Raw genomic sequence first — 26,158 nt, forward strand, 5'->3', positions numbered from 1 at the left:
TCTTCAATTCTGCATGGCTACAGTTTCCAGTACTGGTTGTTTTATATATTTATTCAATAACTTATATAAAAAAAAAAAAAAAAAAAAAAAAAGCAGGGGCCTCTATGATGCTAACAATGTTTTAAGACAATGATGCTACATAAGTTACTTTTTTTTTTTTTTTTTTTTTTACTTGATTAAAACATTGTAAAATACCCCCTCCCCACCCTCCAAATCCACACATCCATTTGACTGCTGAAAGGCAATCATTTTAGGCTGCTTTGAATATCGCATTTAATTAAACAAAAAAATATCGATTTGAACACGAATAGTCATGCCTTCCCATCAGCGATTCATTTATCTCAAAAGTTAATCAATTGATAAATTAGTAAATAAACATATATTATAAAAGTAAATGGTTCAAAAATAAACTTTTGCTATATAACAAAGTAATTTCATTTACTTCATTACCACAACTGTATATATGGCAATTTTATAAAGAATAACTGGACTGTTCATTAAAAATTTTATAAGAATTTTAGACTCTTTTTGCATACTTTATTTTACTCTGAACAACTGTGGTACTGCTTCATGTGCAATTGAAGTGAGCATTTCCAACGATATCTGCCTCCACAGAGTGTACACATAAACATCTTAGGTTTATGAGTCTTTAAATGTTGATTCAAATTGCATTTTGTCTTGAAAGCTTTTCTGCAGACAGTACATGGATAGGACGGATTAGAATGAGTAGCCATATGCCTTTTTAAGAAACAGTATTTCTCAAAATGTTTGAAGCATGTGGCACAAATATAAGGAAATTGTCCTTTAGCAAAATCTAGAAAAAAAAAAAAAAAAAACATAAGAAAACATTCAGTAGTTAAAAATGATTTAATACATATTATAAAATAAACAAATATAAAGTATATATTCAAAGTATTTTTTACTTATTCCCAATCTGAAAAAAATATCTGATAAGTATTAAATACTGTTTAATGGACCTCTCCCCCACAACCACCATACAACTATAACAGCAAATAATATTGATATCTTAAAATGAATGCTTAGTTTATGCTAGGTAAAGTAGTTACCCACAGTTAACTTTATATCAAATAGTTTTTCAATATGAGGGAATGGGAATTTTTATATGAGCTTAGTTTATGCTAGGTAAAGTAGTTACCCACAGTTAACTTTATATCAAATAGTTTTTCAATATGAGGGAATGGGAATTTTTATATGAGTTTTTTGTGAGCTGAACTGCATATTCAAGGAGCTGAACTGCATATTCAACAATCAACCTCACATTCCTTATGGTGTGAAGAAGATCCTCAAAACTAGGCGGTAATGTGTTCAATTTTACTTGAGAAAGGTGAACAAAGCTTGTATTCTCCTATGCTGAAACCATTAAAAAAAAAGCATACTATTGACGGATCTTAACTTCTGTTTTCATGGTAGATTTAAAATGTCTAATAAATTCTGGTCTTTAATGCTCAAAAGAGACTGCACCTCATGTTTAAAACAATAAATGGAATTTGTTCAAAATTTATTAAGCAAATGCTATTGATTAAAATGTATGGGCTAACCTTTTAGTGATACTATTTGTTGAACATAGTTTGTAAGTTGTTGTTATTTGGTTTTTAGGAGCATTAGCAACTAAGGCCATATTGCTCCGGGTATATGCGGCGGTCATTCTCTTACCTTTCTGCATCCTCTGTATTTGGTGCATGTTGTTGTTGAACATGGTTACATGAAGTTTATTCTACTGTGAGTGTTACAGACTATACAATTTACTACACACAGTTTAAATCGTGTCAATCACAAAAAAAAACCAGGAGAGAGAGAGGGGGGAGGACAAAGGAAGTCCTCCTATATTAATTTTATAATTAATTATAATTAATATTCCATTTCTGCTAATGGAATCCTAACAGATTCCATTAGCAGAAACACAACTGGAAATTGTTTTTATTGTTTTATAGCAGTAACCCCCAGAAATGTGCTTTAGTAAAATGTGAGCTAGTGAGGTGTTAATAGTGTGTCTCTGCCTTTATAGTGTTGTTTATTCAGTCGCTACATATGCGCAGCTTTGTTTATGTGTATCAAGCGTGCCTCCTCATTTTGTAATTGTGCTTTATTCCCTAAAAATGAGTAAAATACTTAAAAGGTGTGAAAAGGAAGCATCCTGAAGACACTACAGATTCAGAGAGAAAGAGAAAAGCAATATCGATAAACAGAGGCAGGCTGGGTCAAAAATTCTTACCTGGGAAAATTTGTAGTGGCCTCATACTAGCGTTTATGACCAAAAATCACACTAGCCTCTGGCCCACCGAGGTTTCTCTGGTAAGGCTTATGGTCAGTCCACCTCTGTCGATAGAGTGAAAAAATATGAAATTGTGAAACGCTTTGAGCGAAATGAAAGACCATGTGTTATTGCACGTGTTACAGGTCTAAATGAGGCAATGCTGAGAACTGGAAAGAATGCAGAGAAAATAAAAACAACTTTCATAGCAGGAACAACTCAAAGTGTAATTAAAATCCATTAGATCAAGACACAAAGAATTGGAAGAGATGGAACCTCTGTCATCTGTTTGGATAGAAAATCAAACAAAGAACAAGTTTGCTTACGATAGAAGCAAAAGCATTAGCAATATTTTATTACATAATAGTTGTAATAAAATACTTACGTATTTTATTATGATTATATATCATGTTTGGTAATGTTTTGGTTACAAATGTGTGTTCAATCTTGGGTGGAAAAATAGGGTTCATCTAACCCTATTTTTCCCATAGGGCCTGTTGTTTATATTGCATGATTTTGCAGTGCACTAGGGTTTCTAGGAACACAACTATCGTGCTATATGAGGACAGACTGTATACAATATAACACTGGGCCCAGCACTGAACCCTGCAAATTCCACTAACAACATTAGTCCACATTTCAAAGGCATAAATGTGGCAGAAAAACAATACTTCAAGAGGAAGCTGTCATACTCTAAGGAGGACTTAGGAAAAATAAGACATCCAGTGTGCAGCAATAACACCTGAATTCAACCAAGCCCACAATTGACCTATTTCAACCCATACCACGTGCAGGGAATTGAAGGTATGAGTTATTGACAATCACTTGCCTATTCTGAAGCCACTTTTTTTGCCTGCAGTGGTGCCAAGAATATTGTGATTGGATAGTAGAACAATGGAAGAAAGCCATGTGACCAGACAAATCATGATACACTGTTTTGCAATGAGTGTGGAGTGAATGACCCTGCTTGCCTTGTTAAGACAATCCAAGCATCTGGAGGTGGTATCATGGTATGGGGGAATGCTTTTTTTTTTTTTTTTTTTTTTTTTTGGCATGGACTTGGCCTGTTGATGCTGGTGACAAGTTGAATATCATCCAGTGAATACCTGAATTCTGTATCTGACCTACTGCACACTGCAATTTACATATTTATCCTGAAAGTGATGACCACTTTATGGATGACAATGCAAACTACAGTGCACTGTGCAAAAACTAAAAGAATGGTTTGGAGAACATGACATAGATTTGCACCATCTTCCATGGCACCCACATTCACCTGATCTGAATTCTATTGAGAGTGTGTGTGGGATAAGCTAAAGAGATCATTTTGGCAATGAAGTTCCCTTCCTTCAACTTTGTTGCAGCTACAGGATATTTTGCTGAAAGAATGGTTACAACTAGATCAAAATGCACTAAAACTCCTTAGAGAATCCATACCACATCGCACACTTACTGTTATTAAAAACAAAGGTGCTCTGATTCGATACTGAAGAAGGATTCATATTTTTGCCAGTGTGTAAATGAATGAAAGTATGTAACAAAAAGATTACTTGACAAGCACGTCATGTCAATGTGCCCAGTGAGCAGATATCAGAAAAGATAACAACTCGGTGAAAAAAATCAATCTACTACCTGTATAACAAGTGCAATTTCCTGGTAATAGTTTTAACAGTGTTTTTGTTTGTGAAAAATTGATTTTTTTTAAGATTTTAACTAACTGTTTTATTAACATATTTTCCAGATGGTGAATGGAATTTGTGGGTTAGTCACTCACATTAGCAGGGCTTTTGAGAATTTACTGGATGACTATTTTCTACAGCGGTAGCATGTTAGAGAGAGAGAGAGAGAGAGAGAGAGCAATGCTTTTAATCTGATATCAGCAGTGATTCATCATGCATTAAGAATTTAAAAAATTTAAACATTTTGTTAAAACTACTTACACATATAATAAATAGCAGGCAGATATATAGGCACGCATTAAATTTTTGTCCATTTAACCGTTTTTTTAACTTTATATTTTGTCTGTAATGGTTATTATTATTATTTTTTTTAAATAAAAGGTATAATAACAAAAAAAATCTTTTTAAACATTTAACTTTTTTTATTAAACCCTAAAAAAATGCATGCAAGAAGTATTGTAATCCATTATAAAAGAATGAAATATTAACATAATCCAAGCAGAATTCAAAAAAACCCATAAATTAAAAAGAAACTTTACAACTGTCGGGTGTAGTACCACCAAGTCTGTAACCACTAGGGATCCCACAACAACAGGATTAAATAAAATTATTAATTAATTAATGACTAAATAAATAAACTATATATATATACAAATTAAATTTTTTTTTTTTTTTCTTTTTTCTTCAGCAGTGTTGTGTAACAGTGGTAACATAGAATGAAAACAATTCCTTAAGGTCCTTGGGGTTGTCACAGACATTCTCTCAGATAGGCCACACAAGCTGTACTTGTGGAACTGGTATTCGGGTGACAATCAAGTCAAGTGGACCCAATTTCAGCGAAGTCCGGACGGTGAACAGAATGAACAGAAGGTTTCTGTTTTTGTTATTGTTCATCATCAAACTCTAAAGGCTTAGCCTTATTGCTGCAACCATACATCTCTGTCTTCTGATGAACATTTCATTTCCTCATATCCCCTAAAGTTCATTTTCCTCATCAGGTTTTCCCGAATTTTCTTCCTTAGTCGTTCCCTTCCTTTCTTTCCCAATATTTTTCCTTCTGAGATATTCACTAAAAATTTTTTGTCTTAGGGTGTGACCTAAAAATTTAGATTGTCTTTTTGCAACAATCGTGAGTAGCTGCCATTTTTCTTGCATTCCGTTCAAGACAGATTTGTTGGATCATCGCTCGGTCCAGCTAATCCTTAAAACCCTCCTTCAGACCCACATCTCCAAAGCCTCCAGTCGCTTGATATCTTGCTTGCCTAATGTCCAGTTTTCACTTCCATACAGCAGCACACTCCAAACGAATGACTTAGCCAACTTTTACCTGGTCTCCCTGTCAATGTGACTGCTGGTTAGAATATTTTTCTTCTTACTAAAAGCTTGCTTGGCAAGGGTGATTCTTCTTCTGATCTCTGTAGTGCACCGGTTGTCCTGGGAAATTCCCCAAATAACAAAACTGTTTTACTTGTTCCACTTTGTTCCCCATTTTGATGTTTGTTTGAGGTTGTTCATCATTCTTGGTGATGACAAGTATTTTAGTCTTTTGTGCATTTATCTTTAGATGTGAATCTTGTAGCCTTAATTGATAACCTTTCCAACATCTTACACAGTTCCTGCTCTGAGTCAGCTAATAATGCCATGTCGTCCACGAATCTGATACAGTGAATCTGTTGTCCATTAATCTTGATACCCTTTGCTTCCTGCTTCATTTTTGTTATGGATTCCTCAATTAACATGTTGAAAAGGTACGGGGATAAACAGCAACCCTGCCTCACACCTCTCCAGATCCTTGTTTCCTTCATGGTACCATTAATATCTATTTCAGTACCTTGTCTTGTACAGATGCAGGAAAAGCCTTCTGTCTCTCCAGTCCAGGCCAAAGTTTTTCATGACTCTGAACAACTTCTTCCAATTTATGGAATCGAAGCCTTTTTGAATATCAACAAAAGCAATGTATGTTCTCCTATTCATTTCCATTCTTCTTTCAAGGGCTGTTCTCATTGCTAGAAGCGCTTCCCTTGTCCCACATCCAGTTCTGAAGCCAAACTGATCTCGATCGATGACCTTTTCAATCCTTTTCTTGATCCTGTACTTTATTACATTCAAGATGATTTTGGATGAATGGGACAGAAGAGTTATAGTCCTGTAATTGGCACAGTCATTAGCATTTCCTTTCCTTGGAAAAGTGATTTTATCTGCTTTTATTAAAGTCATCTGGGATTTCGCCACTTTCACAGATTTTTTTGTATCACTTGATAAAGCCTATCTTTTATGTCTCCGCCCATATTCTTGAGTTGCTCCACCTCGACATTGTCTGGTCCTACTGCTTTCTTGTTTCTTAATTGACTTAATGCTAACTCAAATTCACTCCTTGTAATTGTTGTGCCTTTTTAGCGTCCTCTTCCACCTTGTCTTCTGTTTCAATATAGTCACTCATCAATTGTTTCTTCTCCACAGTACAGTTCTTCTAGATATTCCTTCCAATGCTCACAAATTTCCTCTGGGTCCATCAGTAGGTTCCCTTCTTTGTCTTTAATCACTGTGCTCCTCATTTTGGGATTGTATTGTAATGACTTAATCTTCCTATATGCTTTGTCTGTTCTTCCCTTTGTCAAGTCCTCGTCAATGTCTTCTGCCATTTTATTCATCCAGTCTTGTTTTGCTTCCCGACATTTGGTTGTAATTAGGTTCTTTGTGTATCTATAGTTCTCCTAACCATCCTCTGTAGAATATAGATACACAAAGAACCTAATTACAACCAAATGTTGTTATTGTTATGGAGGTCGGAACGCCTGGCAATATCCTAAAAATCTGCAATAAGATATTTCCTCTTTTTTAGAGAGAGAATGCATGTATTTACAAGCAATCTCTAATACCATTGTAGTAAAATTAATCATATGATCATTAACCAATAAGGGGTAATTACAAATACACTGTGATCACATGTGCAACTTAAATTACCAGCATACACAAAATAAATCAATTCGGCCCTGGAGGGATTGTGCAAGGCCTCAAGGGGTAGAATTTTTTTCAGCCTGGACTGTACTTGTTAACAGGAGAGATTGCTTCTACAGGGATGGGATACACTTAAATAGAAAGGGTGCAAGAATTTTTGCTGATGCTGTCGAGGCAGTGTTAGGTGGGTCGGAAAACTGCTAGTTGGGGGGGATACAAGGACTAATAGATTAACAGTAGCCACTGGCAGAGGTGGAAGTGATTCTTGCACTGCTTCTATTCAAATGAGCAGAAGTCTGAAAAACAAGATGCAGGATATTTCAGAGACTGCTGGGAGTCATTGCGGTACAAGTAAACACATGGGTTGTGTTAGGGTAGCTAAGAATAGAAAGAGGTGCATGTATACCTGCGTGTACACCAATCCTAGGAGTTTGGTAAATAAATTTGATGAATTTGAGGTATTGCTCAAAACATCAAAGGCAGATATTGTTGGGATATCAGAGACATGGTGTCACACAGATATAAGTAATGCGGAACTGGAATTTGGGGAATACAATTAGCATTAGCATTAGTAGAGGCATATGATGCAAGAAAGCAAGCTTATTCAGCATCAGCCAGAAAAAAAAAAAAAAAAAAAAACCCTCTCCCATTTCACCCCTCCGTTCGTTCGAAATACCTGTCCAGTTGAGCTTTAAATTTGTTTAGGCTATCAACTTCAACAACAAGTGATGGAAGTCGGTTCCACCAACCAACCACCCGCTGGCCAAAGGCAAATTTCCGCACATCTATCCGACATCCGTCCTTCCTAAATTTGAATTTATGCCCTCTGAGGTGATTATTCTGTGCAAGATGAAGAATCCCATTGGCATTGAGCATGCTCAAACCATTCAAAGCCTTATACACCTCTATCAGATCACCTCGCCGGTGCCTAGTCTCCAGACTCTGTAATTTGCAAAACTTAAGCCTTTCTTCGTAAGAGCAACCCTTTGTTCCATTTACTAATCTTGTTGCCCTTCTCTGTACCCGTTCCAGCAGCTCTACATCCTTCTTGAAATGAGGCCTCCAGGCCTGTATACAGTACTCAAGATGTGGCCTAACCATTGCCTTATACAAGGGAATAATCACCTCCTTATCCCTGCTAGAAAAATTCCTGTATATCATTGACAAGACACCATGAGCTACTCTTGCAGCTCGTCTGCACTGCTCAGAGAACTTCATATCTGCCTGCACAATTACCCCCAGGTCCTTTTCATTCTCCACCACTGTCAGTGTAGTACCGCAGAGTTGATACATTGCTCTGGGGTTACTGTTACCCATACGTAGTACTTTACATTTGTCAATGTTAAACTTCATTTGCCACCTCTCAGCCCATCTGTTCAACCTTTCCAGATCCTGTTGCAGCAGCATAGCGTCAGTAGTGTCCTTAACGACCCTGCCAACCTTTGTATCATCTGTAAACTTAGACATTAAACTTGATATCCCATCATCAATATCATTCATAAACACCGAAAACAACAATGGACCCAACACTGAACCTTGAGGAACTCCACTAATAACATTAGTCCACGTTGAGCAGTGTCCATTGATTACCACTCTCTGTCTTCTGCCACTCAACCATCCCCTTATCCATAGCAGCAATTTGCCTCCAATGCCACACTGCTCCAATTTGTGCAGCAGTCTTCCATGTGCAACAGTATCAAAAGCCTTTCTAAGATCCAAATATATAATATCAAAGTTATTCCCTGCATCCAGTTCTTTTGTGACTACATCATAGTATCCAATCAAATTGGTCAGGCAAGACCTGCCTTTAACAAAACCATGCTGCGTCTGAGCTATAACTGAATTCTTGTCTAGATGATCCTGCAGTGCTTCTTTAACCAGTGCCTCCATTAATTTACCTGGAACAGAAGTTAAACTAACAGGTCTATAATTACTTGTGTCAGCCTTTGATCCTCCTTTGTGAATTGGGGTTACATTTGCACATCTCCAGTCTATGGGTACCTCCCCTGAGTCCAAAGAAGCTCTCATAATTATGGCTAGGGGTTTGCATACTTCCTTTGCTGCCTCCTTTAATATAACTGGACAGATCCCATCCACCCCAGGTGCCTTTTTTATGTTTATCCTCAACAATCTCTCCTCCACTTTACTCTCAGTTATTACAAAATCATCCAGCTCACTGCCAATGTTTACTTTACCTACATCATTCTCCTTCCTGAATAACTCCTCATGCGTGAATGTAGATGCAAAATACTCGTTTAGATTGTTAGCCACCTGAGCAGGATCCTCAACTGTCGAACCATCAATATCCAGTGGACCAATCTGATTCATCCCTTTCCTTCTCGAGTTCAAGTATGTAAAGAACTCCTTTCTGTTTTTCTTTGCATCCTTTGCCAAGGATTTTTCGTAGTCTGCCTTTGCCTGCCTAATCTCCTTTGTGACTTGGTTACAGACCAACTTATATCTATCATAGGCTTCCATGTCACCCATTAATTTGTATGTATCCCATGCATTTTTCTTCTCTGCCACATGTCTCATTAGTCCATCTGACAACCATTTAGGCCTAAACCTTGAACAATATTTCTTAGTTGGTATGTAAAGCCTGGTAGCCACCAAGATTAGTTCCTTGATGCTTCCCATTTTGAGTTTGCTGTTGGTGACATCATCAGTTGGTCCCACTGTATAGAATTTAAATACTGTCTCAGACCATCATAGTCACCTTTACGAAAACAAAAACCCTTCCCTTTACCTCTGATGGTAGTTACCTCCTTGAGTAAATCCCACTTCAACACACTGTGATCACTGCCACCTAGTGGTTCATTTATCTGCAGGTTCTTAATGCATGAAGAATCACTACTGATAATCAGATCAAGAGTATTGCTCCCTCTTGTTGCCTCACGAACATGCTGATGTAGAAAACAATCATCCAATAAATCCACAAAAGCCTTGCTAGTGTGCGAGTGACCAACCCACAAATTCCAGTCAATATCTGGGAAATTAAAATTCCCCATTATAAGACTCTCTGATTTACTGGCCCACTCTATTTCCCTGTACAATATATTATTATACTCATCAGAGTCATTAGGGCTATAGCACACTCCTACTCTCAATTTTGATTTCCCTATGCTTATGTCACACCAAACTGACTCGACACTGCCCTGTCCATCGATGTCAACTGGCTTCACTTTCTTTGACTTTATGTGTTTCTTAATTAATAGCATAACCCCTCCTCCCCTCCTGTCCTGTCTATCCTTTCTATATACATTGTATTCCCCAAATTCCAGTTCCGCATTACTTATATCTGTGTGACACCACGTCTCTGATATCCCAACAATATCTGCCTTTGATGTTTTGAGCAATACCTCAAATTCATCAAATTTATTTACCAAACTCCTAGCATTGGCGTACACGCAGGTATACATGCACCTGTTTCTATTCTTAGCTACCCTAACACAACCCATGTGTTTACTTGTAACGCAATGACTACCAGCAGTCTCTGAAATATCCTGCATCTTGTTTTTCAGACTTCTGCTCATTTGAATAGAAGCAGTGCAAGAATCACTTCCACCTCTGCCAGTGGCTACTGTTAATCTATTAGTCCTTGTATCCCCCCCCAACTAGCAGTTTTCCGACCCACCTAACACTGCCTCGATAGCATCAGCAAAAATTCTTGCACCCTTTCTATTTAAGTGTATCCCATCCCTGTAGAAGCAATCTCTCCTGTTAACAAGTACAGTCCAGGCTGAAAAAATTCTACCCCTTGAGCCTTGCACAATCCCTCCAGGGCCGAATTGATCGACAAGGCTCTCATCATATACTCCTTCCTATCGTGTCTGGGCAGAATTGCAGACACTTTCAAGTTCAACCCTAATTCACGGCTTTTTTTCAACAGTGACCTGTACTTGCTAAGTAATTCCGCCGGTCTCCTACTCTTAATATCATTAGTGCCAACGTGTACAACTATATCACCTTTTGTGCCCTTAAAAGATGATATCCGCTCTACAACGTCATCAACCTTTGCCCCTGGCAGACATACCCTGGTCCTATTCCACCTATCCTTTTTACAAAGCATGTTCCCCGTTTCCCTGACAATAGAGTCACCAACAACTACTAGTTCCTGTGGGACCAGCGCATTCTGCCTAGGGGGCTGCCCCTGTGTTCCCTGATGACCAAGTGCAAGCTCTGGCGTTGATGTGGGCAGCTGAGAGCTTGATGGGCCCCTCAATTTATTTCCTTCGAGGGCATCCACCCTGTCCTTCAAGGTCTCATAAAGGCCCATAACAACGCTGAGTTGTCGCCTGATTTCCTTGCACTCCTTACATCGTGCACATACAAAGACATCCCCCTTGGCAGTATCATGTCCCGTACCCGACTGCTCCGCAAACATCAAGCAAACAGTGCATTTTAATAGACTGTGATTCAGAGGGCAACTGCCCCCCTCAGTTCTCCCCTGAACCACAGCACTCCCATTAGCTTCAGCCTTTTGCTTTGCTGCTCTGGTCAGAGTCATGATTCCAATTTAATTCAATTAAATTTAAAACAAAAATTAAATCCTTAAGTTATATCCCAAAACAGTTATGTTATATATATATATATTTTTTTTTTTTTTTTTTTTTTCGGTATCTAGTGTTCCCTTTATACAACTTCCGTATCACGTGTACCACTATAGTTATGTATTAATTATTTGTTACGATTAAGTCGTTATATATATTTATAGAGTTAAAAATACAATTTGACAATCAAGTTTATCAAGATTAATAGATTTACTGATTAATTGACAATATTATATTATGCAGTATACTACACTAAGCTTATGCTATCGTGTGTATAGAAAGGACAGACAGGACAGGAGGGGAGGAGGGGTTATGCTATTAATTAAGAAACACATAAGGTCCAAGGAAGTGAAGCCAGTCGACATCAATGGACAGGGCAGTGTCGAGTCAGTTTGGTGTGACATAAGCATTGGGAAATCAAAATTGAGAGTAGGAGTGTGCTATAGGCCTAATGACTCTGATGAGTATAATAAGATATTGTACAGGGTAATAGAGTGGGCCAGTAAATCAGAGAGTCTTATAATGGGGAATTTTAATTTCCCAGATATTGACTGGAATTTGTGGGTTGGTCACTCGCACACTAGCAAGGCTTTTGTGGATTTATTGGATGATTGTTTTCTACATCAGCATGTTCGTGAGGCAACAAGAGGGAGCAATACTCTTGATCTGATTATCAGTAGTGATTCTTCATGCATTAAGAATCTGCAGATAAATGAACCACTAGGTGGCAGTGATCACAGTGTATTGAAGTGGGATTTACTCAAGGAGGTAACTACCATCAGAGGTAAAGGGAAGGGTTTTTGTTTTCGTAAAGGCGACTATGATGGTCTGAGACAGTATTTAAATTCTATACAGTGGGACCAACTGATGATGTTACCAACAGCGAACTCAAAATGGGAAGCATTCAAGGAACTAATCTTGGAGGCTACCAGGCTTTACATACCAACTAAGAAATATTGTTCAAGGTTTAGGCCTAAATGGTTGTCAGATGAACTAATGAGGCATGTGGCAGAGAAGAAAAATGCATGGGATACATACAAATTAATGGGTGACATGGAAGCCTATGATAGATATAAGTTGGTCTGTAACCAAGTCACAAAGGAGATTAGGCAGGCAAAGGCAGACTACGAAAAATCCTTGGCAAAGGATGCAAAGAAAAACAGAAAAGGGTTCTTTACATATTTAAACTCAAGAAGGAAAGGGATGAATCAGATTGGTCCACTGGATATTGATGGTTCAACAGTTGAGGATCCTGCTCAGGTGGCTAACAATCTAAACGAGTATTTTGCATCTACATTCACGCATGAGGTACATTCACGATTCAGGAAGGAGAATGATGTAGGTAAAGTAAACATTGGCAGTGAGCTGGATGATTTTGTAATAACTGAGAGGAAAGTGGAGGAGAGATTGTTGAGGATAAACATAAAAAAGGCACCTGGGGTGGATGGGATCTATCCAGTTATATTAAAGGAGGCAGCAAAGGAAGTAAGCAAACCCCTAGCCATAATTATGAGAGCTTCTTTGGACTCAGGGGAGGTACCCATAGACTGGAGATGTGCAAATGTAACCCCAATTCACAAAGGAGGATCAAAGGCTGACACAAGTAATTATAGACCTGCTAGTTTAACTTCTGTTCCAGGTAAGTTAATGGAGGCACTGGTTAAAGAAGCACTGCAGGATCATCTAGACAAGAATTCAGTTATAGCTCAGACGCAGCATGGTTTTGTTAAGGGCAGGTCTTGCCTGACCAATTTGATTGGATACTATGATGTAGTCACAAAAGAACTGGATGCAGGGAATAACTTTGATATTATATATTTGGATCTTAGAAAGGCTTTTGATACTGTTGCACATGGAAGACTGCTGCACAAATTGGAGCAGTGTGGCATTGGAGGCAAATTGCTGCTATGGATAAGGGGATGGTTGAGTGGCAGAAGACAGAGAGTGGTAATCAATGGACACTGCTCAACGTGGACTAATGTTATTAGTGGAGTTCCTCAGGGTTCAGTGTTGGGTCCGTTGTTGTTTTCGGTGTTTATGAATGATATTGATGATGGGATATCAAGTTTAATGTCGAAGTTTGCAGATGATACAAAGGTTGGCAGGGTTGTTAAGGACACTACTGACGCTATGCTGCTGCAACAGGATCTGGAAAGGTTGAACAGATGGGCTGAGAGGTGGCAAATGAAGTTTAACATTGACAAATGTAAAGTACTACATATGGGAAACAGTAACCCCAGAGCAACGTATCAACTCTGCGGTACTACACTGACAGTGGTGGAGAATGAAAAGGACCTGGGGGTAATTGTGCAGGCAGATATGAAGTTCTCTGAGCAGTGCAGACGAGCTGCAAAAGTAGTTCATGGTGTCTTGTCAATGATATACAGGAATTTTTCTAGCAGGGATAAGGAGGTGATTATTCTCTTGTATAAGGCAATGGTTAGGCCACATCTTGAGTACTGTATACAGGTCTGGAGGCCTCATTTCAAGAAGGATGTAGAGCTGCTGGAACGGGTACAGAGAAGGGCAACAAGATTAGTGAATGGAACAAAGGGTTGCTCTTACGAAGAAAGGCTTAAGTTTTGCAAATTACAGAGTCTGGAGACTAGGCACCGACGAGGTGATCTGATAGAGGTGTATAAGGCTTTGAATGGTTTGAGCATGCTCAATGCCAATGGGATTCTTCATCTTGCACAGAATAATCACCTCAGAGGGCATAAATTCAAATTGAGGAAGGACGGATGTCGGATAGATGTGCGGAAATTTGCCTTTGGCCAGCGGGTGGTTGGTTGGTGGAACCAACTTCCATCACTTGTTGTTGAAGTTGATAGCCTAAACAAATTTAAGGCTCAACTGGACAGGTATTTCGAACGAACGGAGGGGTGAAATGGGAGTGGGTTTTTTTTTTTTTTTTTTGGCTGATGCTGAATAAGCCTGCTTTCTTGCATCATATGCCTCTACTAATGCTAATGCTAAATGTTCAAGTACATTTTCAAAAGAAATGTTCATGAGTTAATAGTAGTAGTAGTAACAGAGGCATGTGATGCACGAAAGCAAGTGCATGAGCTTATGGATCATCATCCAAAAAAAAAAAAACAATTTCACATAACCATTCCATGTAAAAGTTTGTCCAGTTCCTCCTTGATTTTATTTAGGCTATCAACTTCCAGAATGACAGGTGGAAGTTTGTTCAAGCAATTAACCACCAGCTGGCTAAAGGCAAATTTCTGCACTTGTATTCAACAACTGTCTTTCCTCAATTTCAATTTATGCTCCCTCAGGTTTGTAATCTAAGCAAGCAGAAGAATCCCATCAGAATTCAAAGTGCTCAACCCATTCAAGGCCTTATACAACTCAATCAGATCACCTCGCAGGTGCCTAGACTTCAGCCGCTGAAATTAAGCCTTTCTCAGTAAGAGGAAACCTTTGTTTCCTCACCAATCTTGTTGCCCTTCTCTGTATATGCTCAAGCATCCTTCCTAAAATGAGGCAAACTAGTAGACCTGTACGCAGTACTCAAGGAATGGCCTGACCATTACCTTACACAAAGGGATAATCACCTCTTTTTCCCTGCTAGCAAAGTTCCTGTATATCATTGACAACACCCCATGACCTGCACTGGCAGCTTGTCTGCATTGCTCAGAAAACTTCATATCTGATCTGATTGCACAATTACTCCCAGGTCTTTTTCATTTTCTACCACCTTAAGTGTAGTACCACACAGCTGGTACATTCCTCTCGGGTTACTTTTACCCATATGCAGTACTTTACATTTGTCAAAGTTAAACTTCAGTTGCCACTTATCAGCCCATCTGCCCAAATTTTCTAGATCCTGTTGCAACAGCACACTGCCATTAACAACCGTTAAAACTTTTGCATCACTGCAAACTTCGACACTAAGACTGATATACTTTCATCAATATCATTGATAAATATACCAAACAACGTTGGGGCCCAATACCAAACCCTGTGGGACTACACTAATAACATTAGTCCACAAAGAGCAGCATCCATTGATTACCTCTCTCTGTCTTATACCACTCAAACCATTTTATTCATTGTAGCAACTTACACTTACTACCATACTGCTCCAATTTGCACAGTAATCTTCCATGTGCAAGTGTCAAAAGCTTTCCCGAAATCCAAGTATATGATATCAAAATTATTTTTTGCATATAGTTCCTTTGTAACCACATCATAGTATCCAATTTAATTTGTCAGACAAGACTTTCCCTTAACAAACCCATGCTGTCTGAATTATAGCTGTAGTATTGTCTAGATCAGTGGTTCCCAATCGGTGGTTCACGAAAGTGTTCCAGGGGGTTTGCACAAAAAATTCTGTAATGGCGTCTGCTTAGATTTACATAGGTATTTTATTGCAAACTACAGAATATAACTAATAATAAACAATACAGTAAAATAAAATTAAATAAAAAGTAAAGAATTGCCAAAGAAAGAAATCACATATCTCACAATTCCTTATAATTACTTTACTATCTTACAGTATTTCATGTTAAATGAACATCTAAAACTATTTCTTGATTAGATGTCCAAGAGTATGAAAAAGGTTTTTTATGCATGGGAGCTGCACTTCCATCATTTCTGCTACCCAGGTAGTATACATCCATCGTTTGATTATATCTCATATTGTGAATACCTTCACAACGAGTTTCCGAGGTATTGCACTGCTATGAATAAGTAATGCTTCACCAGTGGAGAAGACTAATGTTGCTTATTCTTGGTGGATATCAACTACCCAGACAGGACCGTTTCGAAGCTTATTGGCTTATTCATCGTTGGGTGGGCAGGTATCCTGTTGTTGCAATAGTGACAACCCAGTTATGAGAGATGCTTGGTGCTGTGCATGGTTTAATTTAAAACTAGGTGGTAGATGACTTTCATCAACCGGTGAAATACCACCACTTTGCTTATTAGAGGCTTGAAGTGGTGAAACCCATGTTTAGTCTCTAGAGCAAAGTTTCTGGCACCCCCCCTCCCCCCATACTTCTCCTTCAACCCATGCACGGTACTAAGTACTATAGGTTTTGATACCTTTCGTGTTTGGGGTTTTTATAAAAAAAAAAAAAAAAAAAAATGTCCAAGAGTATGCAAAGGGTTGTTTATGCACGAGCAATACAAGATATAATCAAACGATGCATGCATACTACCTGGGTAGTAGAAATGATGAAGGGCATTACCATGCATAAACAACCATTTAGAAATAGTTTTTAGATTAAACCATGCACACCACAACCATCTCTCATATTGTGGAGTTATACTGCATAACTGGTTTGTCACTATTGCAACATCAGGGTACTTGCCCACCCACCGAGGAGAAGACAGCAAGCTTCGAAACAGTGCCTTATGGAGAGCTTGGTAATCATGGAGTTTTCGAGAATAAGTAACAAGAGTCTTCTCTACTGGGGAAGTGTTGCCTATTCAATGAGTTTTTAAGTGGTGGTGGTGTGAGTTTTTTTTTTGTTTTAATGAAAACCCCAAACAAGAGGTATTAGAACCTATAGTACTTAGTACCGTGCTTGGGTTGGAGGTTGAGAAGATGAAAGAAGATATTTGTTGACATTAGACTTGAACTTCTGTAGACTAATTTTCAGAAAGGAAGGTTGTTCGAGAAAATGGGCAGTTGAATGAATAAACGAGGAGGATGAAAAGTTGGTTCTGTGAGTTTGAAGTTGGACAGTAAACGGATGTTGGCTGGTGGCGGCACATGTTTGGACTGTTTTGAAAGAGAGAGAGAGAGTGGGAATTATAGAAGCCAATTCAAAAGAACAGTGCCCATGGAAGTATCTATAGAAAAGGTATGCAGCAGAAACAGTACGTCTATGAGACAGCGAGTGAAGAGACTCTGTTAGAGAGGAGTCGTTAATTAACCTAACTGCCCTCTTCTGAACGGAAGCTAGAAACCTGAGAGAGGTTTTGGGGGCATCACCCCAGATGTGGGAACAATATTCCATGGTAGGGTGGATTTGCGATTTGTATAGCTGTTTGGAAGAAAAGTAACACCAAGAACAAAAGAGAAAACCAAGTTTTTTAGATGCAGAGGAAGCAATATTTGTAATGTGCTTGTGCCAAGAGAGATTGGAAGACAGAGTAATCCCCAAAAGAGATATATCATTTTGCCTAGAAATCGGAGTGTCACCAAAGATAAGTATAGAAACAGACGAATCCTTTTTGCGAGATATAAGACAAGACTGAGTTTTAGAAGGATTGAAATCAACTAAGTTGTCTTTGCCCCGCTGGAGAATTACCTGGTGATCGGCATTTAAAGAATTGGTAGCGGATATTCGAGTTGAAGCTAATTGAGCGGGGCAAGGTTTCTCAAATTGGAAAGTGGAATGCAATGCTATCATCGGCAAAACTATGGATAGGATTTCCAGTCAATGGAAGAAGGTCATTAATATACAAGATGAAAAGAGTGGGGGAAAGAACTGAACCTTGGGGGACACCAACATTAATGGAGAAGTTAGAAGACAGCCATCACCCTCAGTGAGTTGTCAAAGAGAAAACCGGATATCAAATTACAAAAAACAGTTGGCAAACCATAAGATTGAAACTTGTTTAGAAGACCTTTATGCCAAACACGATCAAAAGCCTTTGAGATATCAAGAGCAACTGCTTGTGTTTCACCAAACTTTTCAATTGAATTTGACCTTAAGCCAGAATATCACCAGTGGATCGACACTGACGGAATCAATACTGGCGATCGTTGATCAGACAGAAGGTTTCTAGGTAGTTTAAGAGTTGGCAGTTAATTGATTTCTCCATTACTTTAGAAAGAGTAAAAGCAATTGTAATGGGATGATAATTGGATGTGAGTGATTTGTTACCCTTTTTAGGAACTGGCTGGATATGAACAAATTTCCAAGCAGAAGGAAAAACACCTTTGGAATAAGAAAGTGAAAAAAGGTGGCAAAGAACAGGAGTAAGTTCAGGAGCACAGGGTTTGAGAATAAGTGGAGAAATACCATCAGGACCTGGAGCATTCTTTTCATCAAGATTTATCAAAATCCTTCTGATATCCTTTTGACAGAAGACCACAGGAGGCATAGAATGGAGCGTGTTGGGAATGGTGGAAGGTGGGACAAGTAACTGTCCCTTTCCTCTTTCGACAAAGAGATTATCACTTTCCTACACCATTTTGCTTTTCTAAGTCTAATAGGGACAGAATGTGGATAACAGAGTATCTTATCCAATACCATTTTTCAAACAGTGCTGTCTAAGTGGTGGTATCTGCAGAGAATAAGTAACATTAGTCTTCTCCACTGGTGAAGCGTTACTTATTTAAAGCAGTGCAATACCTCGGCAAATCATTGTGAAGGTATTCACAATATGAGGTATAATCAAACGATGTATGCATGCTACATGGGTAGTAGAAATGATGGAAGTGCATTACCCACATATAAGCAACCTTTTTTAAATAAAGGTTTCCCACACTAAATTGTTTTCATTCTCAAGGATCATTGTTTTGTATAGGTACTTTTTTTTTAGAACCTATAGTACTTAGTACCATGCACAGGTTTAAGTGTGAAAAGATGAAAGAAAATACTTGTTGACTTTAGACTAGAACTTCTGTAGACTGTAATTTTAAAGAAAAAGGCATGAAGGAAGGTTGTTGCAGAAAACAGAAGTCAAATGAATAAATGAGGAAGAAGAAAAGTTGGTTCTGTGGGATTGAACTTGGACAGTAAAAGGATGTTGACTGGTTTCAGCACGTGTTTGGACTGCTTTGAAAGAGAGAGCAGGAATTATAGAAGCCAATTCAGAAGAACAGTGCCAAATGTTCAAACTCGTGGTTTAAAGATAAGAAAATCTCGACTACAACTCAACATCTTCTACATGCTACTGGTTGCCAACTACCGCAATTCTATGGATTGCCAAAGATCCACAAACCGGGTGTTCCCCTCAGACCTATAGTGTCGTGCTGCAATGCCCCAACGTATGAACTATCCAAGCATATTGCGCGCCTCCTCTCACCTCTTGTAGGAAATACCACACACACCGTCAAAAATAGCAGCAAATTCATCCACCTCATTAAGGACCTTTCAATCCCTGACAGCACCGTCACGGCATCATTTGATGTGGTTTCTTTATTCACTTCAATTCCCATCCAACAGGCCGTGCACTGTGCCAGGAGGCTCCTCGAGAACGACTTAAACCTACAATCCAGAACATCACTATCCACTGATGACATCTGCACCATCCTCAACCTATGCTTATCAAGCAGCATCTTCACCTTTGAGGATTCAGTCTACCAACAGGTGGGACTGCTATGGGTGCCCCTGTTAATTCCATAGTAGCCAACATCGCCATGGAAGATTTAGAGGAGCAGATACACCTGAACCCACCTGTACCTATTACAACATGGTGCAGATGTGTTGACGTGTTTACTGTAATACCACGTGGCTCTGAAACAGCATTACTGGAATATCTCAACTCCCTGTCTAATTTCATCCAGTTTACTATAGAGTTAGAGGTCAACGACGCGCTCCCGTTCCTGGATGTCTTAGTGCATCGTGTAGGCCCACGTCTAGAGACTTCAGTATACCGCAAACCTATGTGGTGCGGACAATTTGCTACGGATCTGGCCACGCACCGATTCATCTCAACAGTATTGCCCGCACCCTATTCTCCAGGGCTTGGAGCCATTCCAGCACTGATGCAATTAGATGTAATGAGATTTCCCATGTGAAGACGGACCTAACCAAATGTAGTTTGGTTAGGTCCATCCCATGTGCTAAACAGGTGCCTATTACAGGCACAAGAACTCACATCCCACCCAAGACAACCGAACCAAGACAGTATACCATCCGCCTACATTCCCTATTATCCAGGCGTGTCAGGACGGATCTCAAAAATTCTTAGAAATTACAACATCAAATGCATACAATTACCCTGCAGAAACCTACATTCACTTGTCTCCAGTGTGAAGACCCCTGTCACACCTCTCTTACACAGCAATGTAATATATCACATCACCTGTAGAGATGTGACAGCTGCTACATAGGAGAGACATCAAGACGTCTCCGAGATCGCCTTACGGAGCATGACAGAGCAATCCGGCTTGCTGAAACTGACCAGTCCACAGTCGCGGAGCATTTTTGGGCAACCAACCACGATCTTGATCCCAAACGTGACTTCGAAATAGTAGACCACTCACGACACTTTCACCACCGCCTATGGCTAGAGTCACTTAATAAATTAAACAATCCAAAGGCCATTAACCGCTGCAAAGGCATATGTCTGCACCCAATCCTAGAGACAACCATTTTAACGTTGGAAAAACGCTGGAGTAAAACAGCGCACATCCGTGCGACAACAACAGAAAACCAGCTTGAGTGAATAATGTGCCTCACTCTCAGCTCACTGTACTATATACGTTGTAGTCAAATCAAATTATCAGTTGAAAAAGAGACACTACAGTCTCGAAAGCTTCTGCTATTGTATATTTTATTGTATTACAGTAATACCCTGAAGTTACGTGATAGGTGGGTCCGACGAAAATCGCTTAAGTCGAATTCGCATTAGTCGGGGTACAACTTTGCATATAAATACATATAAATTTTGTCAATACGAAATTTTTAGAAATCTTCAAGTACCGTGTTAGTAGACTAGAAAAGAATAGCGAAAGCTTAAAAAACGGTACTCACCTTGAAATTAATCTGCGATGGTTTACTTAGCATAACGTAAACATTAACCACGCTACCTAAGTAAACCATCGCAGATTAATTTCAAGGTGAGTACCGTTTTTTAAGCTTTCGCTATTCTTTTCTAATATAAATTTTGTTTAATTGGGACCAAGGACTAACAAAAACACTAGTTTAAAAGAAAAATATTAATAAAATTGCAGTTCTTTATACATATTAATACAAAATATGTATTAAAAAAATAAATGACTTACGTAAAAAAGTTATTTCGATGTCGATGGCTTCATAAAATCTGACAAATTCGTCTGACGACAAAGACTTCTTTTTTTCACGCAGAATTTCTTCGTAGCAAACTAATAATTTTTTTTATTCCTTGCTTTGTAGCTATAATGCGTTCTTCGTTGTAGTCTATGTTTTCTAAAATTTTTAAGCCCTTTTCAATTGAGCTGAGACCTTCTGTCAAGTTTGCAATTGTCATGTGCTTTTCGCCAATGCCTCATTTAGGCCTGTAGCACGTGCAATATCACATGGTCTTTCATTTCGCTCAAAGCGTTTCACAATTTCATATTTTTTCTCTATCGACAGAGGCGGACTGGCCATAAGCCTTACCGGGGAAACCCCGGTGGGCCTGTGTGATTTTTGGCCATAAACCATAGTATGAGGCCACTATAAATTTTCCCGGGTAAGAATTTTTAACCCAGTCCGCCTCTGTTTATCGATAATTGCTTTTCTTTTTCTCTCTGAATCTGCAGTGTCTTCACCAGGACGCTTCCTTTTCACACCTTTTAAGTATTTTACTCATTTTTAGGGAATAAAGCACAATTATAAAATGAGGAGGCATGCCTGATACGCATAAACAAAGTTGCGCGCATGTAGCAACTGAATAAACAACACCATAAAGGCAGAGATACACTATTAACGCCTCACATTTCTCACATTTCTAGGGATTACTACCATAAAACAATAAAAATCCAGTTGCGTTTCTGATAGTGGAATCTGTTATAAACTGGTAGTAAACTCGATCTAATTGCATACCGATAGCTGGAATTGTGTTGGTTTTTACGTTATTATGGTGAAATGTGTTTCCCCCTAAAACAAATACATTTTCAGAATCTCCTCTTCATTCCTATTGTGTTGTGTTCGGTTGGGGTGATTCTGCGTTCGACTGCCATTTCTTGTAAACACAAAGGCGAATCGTGCATAAGCCAATTCGGTTTGTGTTATATTATAAGATATCGTTACCGTATTTATAAATAGTGTATGATCGAATTCGTGTAGTGTAAACACATGTTATATGAGGACTGACTGTATACGGCTTAACCAACGCGATCCATTTCTCTCATGAAAACGATGTAATTTCTGACAAACGTTGAGCACAAATTCGAATGCACACATATAAATATGACAGTTGGAATACAAATTCTTGTATATGTGTGCAGCTCATGCGCAGTAAAGTTGAATTTTGTTCATCTTTCGCTCTCACTCTCCGCCGTCGCACCGTATATCGATAACATATGAAAAACGACCTTGAAGATAGTGGGCGGCAGTGTTGCCAAATGAAAAAATCAAGAACAGTGTAACTCCGAGTTCGCGTAAGTCGGGGTATTACTGTATATTCAACTGGGTTATCACTGTATATATTTTTCAAGAACAGTGCCCATGTAAGTATCTATAGAAAAGGCATGCTGGTTGGTTGGCTGGTTGGTAAAGAAGTTTAACGGCACAAGGGCAACTTAGGCCAAAAAGTGCCTAATCCAGTGTTTGGAGAGATGCTGAAAATTTGCTTTATTTGATATTAGAGATGTTCATACAGTCTGGTTTTTTTGAGATAGGTGAAAAGCTCATCTAGATTAGCATTGTTTCCTAGCAGATGGGTTAGTGATAAGGGTTCTTGGATTTGGGCCAGGGAGCAGAAGGTAGTATTTCTGATATGAGAATAAAAACAACAGTCTAAGAGGATATGGCAGGGGTGGGCAACCCGCAGCCTTCTAAGATCTTATGTGCGGCCTTTGTCACACAAAGATGAAATAAAATCATTAAATAATCCTACAACTTTTAAACTAATATTTTTTTAAAATTAAATATTCAAACGTTTTAATAATAAAAAGCTTTATATTTTTTTTTCACAATATAGAAACATTATTCAGATAATTAAAAAAGGAAAATACAAATTTTTTGATCTAAAAAGTAAAATATATCATGTTTAACTTTTTCTATTTATTTAAAAATTGTTTTTATGTACCACAAATGAAAAAAAACGAAAGCTATTTAATAAAAGAAAAATTCTAATCCTCTGTTAAGTTTGTTAAAATAAAAAAAATATTTTAACAGAGTTAATAATTTGACGAAAATAGTTTTTTATTTTAAAATTTAAATTGGGACATTGTGATTTTTTATCTGTTGCTTTTATAACTTGCATATTTGTTGCATATTTTGTTGCATATTTGTAACTGTGAATATTTTGACAACCGTATGTATTCTTGTCTTGAATTTTGTAATCCTGTAATTTCTTATGTTTGATTTCACAATTGCTTAATTTTCAGATTGCCCATCATGTCCAAAAAAGTTAAAAGGCAGTTGAATGAAGAAAACAGAACATTTAAAGAAGATTGGGATATGCAGTATTTTCTAATTTCTGTGAAAGACAAAATGGTTTGTTTGATATGTAATATAGCACTAACAACATTAAAAAAATACAATGCAAATCAACATTATCTATCTCACAAGGACCATAAATATGTAAAATTAGAAGGAGAAGCTCGTAAATCTGCACTTCAAAAAATGAAGAAAGAAAAACAGCACCATGAAAAGGTTTTTGGTGCTTTTATTAAGCAAGGAACTTCTGCAACCGATGTTACATACAAAATAATGCATCTACTTGGAAAAAAAGGCAAACCATTTAGTGACATCAAAATGATAAAAGAATGTATTGTTGAAGCAGTAGGATGTTTAGATCTGGAAAAAGTTGACAAATACAAACAATTACTTCTCTCAAGAAAAACTATAACTAATAGACAACATGAATTAGCTCAGAATGTAGGAGAACAACTTCAGGTAATAATTCACTCTAAAGATGTATATTTTTCAATAGCATTAGATGAAACCACTGATAGAAATGACTCTGTTCAAATATTATATTTTATTCGTGCTATAACTGAAGATTTTCATTGTTACGAGGAACTACTTTGGGTACGCTCACTGGAAGGACTCGTGGAATTGATATTTTTAACAACTTTAAAAGAAATGTGTCTTGAGAGAGGACTAAACCTTGGTAACCTAGTGAGTGTATGCACGGACGGTGCACCTTCTATGAGAGGAAAGCGAGAAGGATTCGTTTCATTGTTAAAAAAAGAAAAGCCCAATTTAGAAAAGTTAATTTCGTTCCACTGTATATTACACCAACAAAACCTTTGTGCTAAATCCTCAAAGCAATAGCAATTAAGCAATACTTTGGACAAAATTATTGCAATTGTTAACTTTATTCGAGTAAATGCTTTAAGACATTGCCAATTTCAAAGCATGCTTATATTGGATGATGGGACATATAATGTCGACTTGCCATATTATTGTAAAGTGCACTGGTTATCAAAAGGACAAATTTTAGTGAAGGTTTTGGCTTTGCGAGAACAAATTAAAAAATTTTACGAGGTACAACAACAAGAATGTGATTTATTAGATGAAGAATTTTGTAAAAATGCTGCGTTTTTTGTGATATTATGGAAAAGCAAAATGAATTAAATGTTTATTTGCAGGGAAAAACAAGACATATATATGACATGTTGCAAAAAATTCAGGTATTTCGAAAAAAATTAATTTTTTTCAAAACTCTTTTCTCTAAATCAGAAATATCTGGGGAACATTTCCCTCATTTAATAAATATGTTAAAGGAGCAGAAATATGTTGTATGTGACACTTTCAAAGACTACATAACCGTATTAGACATGCTAATTGAAGAATACAATGATAGATTTTCTGATTTCAAAGAACATACTTTAGAAATGAAATTGGCTTATGAGCCACATTTAGTTGATATCCTGATGGCAACCACGGAACTACAGATGGAATTAGGAGAAGATAATATGATAAAGACTTTTTTGATACAAAAAAAAAAAAGATCCTATTGAAATATAGAAAAATGCAGTTGAATACCCACGTTTACTTCAACATGCTCGTCGACTGCTGTCTTGCTTTGCAACTGCATATTGTGGCGAATCGACTTTTTCATACCTTACACAAATTAAAAGTCATTTAAGGACTCAGATATCTGATATTCATTTAGAAGACCAACTCAAGTTGCGTACAACTAAGATGGAGCCTAATATCCAGTCATTATCTAATAAAAAACAAACCCAAAAATCTCATTAGTTAATTATCAAAAAAGATGTTTCGGCTGAAACCAATGCATTCTGATGAGTTTAGCTCATTAAAAATGTGCAATCGAAGTGGTTTCAGCCGAGACATCTTTTTTGGTAAATAACTCAACCACCAAAGCATCAAATCTTCAACTCATTAGTTAACTCATATTAAATTATTTTTTTAAAATAGTATAGTTTTTTTTTTATTATTCTTATATAATACACAGAGAGAATGTTAAATAATTGCTATAAATTTTCATTTGAATAACAATTTAGAAAATAATTTATTATCTTTATAATTATATTTTTTTGAATTTTGTGTTCATATAAAATGTAGGTGTATTATGATGAGAATATTGTAGATATGTATGTTTTATTGAAATTTATTTGCTTTTTCTATAGTTATATGTAATAAAATTTAACACGGATAATTAAGTACGTTTTACTTCGTAAATAGTGGTTCGAAGGATCCGTGCGGCTTTTCCGAAAATGAATATGGCCTTTTATTCAAAAAAGGTTGCCCACCCCTGGGATAAGGCAAACCGTCAGTTGTGATAAACAATGAGTGCATAGAGATGGGTCATCACCCATGAGCAGGAACAGGTGGGTCTAATGTGTATGCCCTTTGCGCAATCTTGCCAATATTACCTCTTCGTGTCTGTTTTGTCTGAAGCTGGAGTTC

General features: G+C 37.7%; 1 protein-coding gene across 4 annotated transcripts in view; it reads right to left on the reverse strand.

The window, feature by feature from the left end:
• The window catches only part of LOC150075877 (uncharacterized), a 506,816-nt gene that overhangs the window by 121,985 nt on the left and 358,673 nt on the right, over window positions 1–26,158 (reverse strand). For 3 of the 4 annotated variants that reach the window (XR_016547834.1, XR_016547832.1, XR_016547833.1), the window contains exon 4: window positions 537–814. The exons of the other annotated variant lie outside the window; for it this stretch is intronic. The gene's annotated coding sequence lies outside the window, so the exon portion shown is untranslated. The remainder of the gene's footprint in view (window positions 1–536; window positions 815–26,158) is intronic. 4 annotated transcript variants of the gene reach the window in all.

Source organism: Mastigoproctus giganteus, chromosome 13, assembly GCF_048544385.1.
Source record: "Mastigoproctus giganteus isolate SK-2022 chromosome 13, ASM4854438v1, whole genome shotgun sequence".
NCBI classification, from domain to species: Eukaryota; Metazoa; Arthropoda; class Arachnida; order Uropygi; family Thelyphonidae; genus Mastigoproctus; species Mastigoproctus giganteus.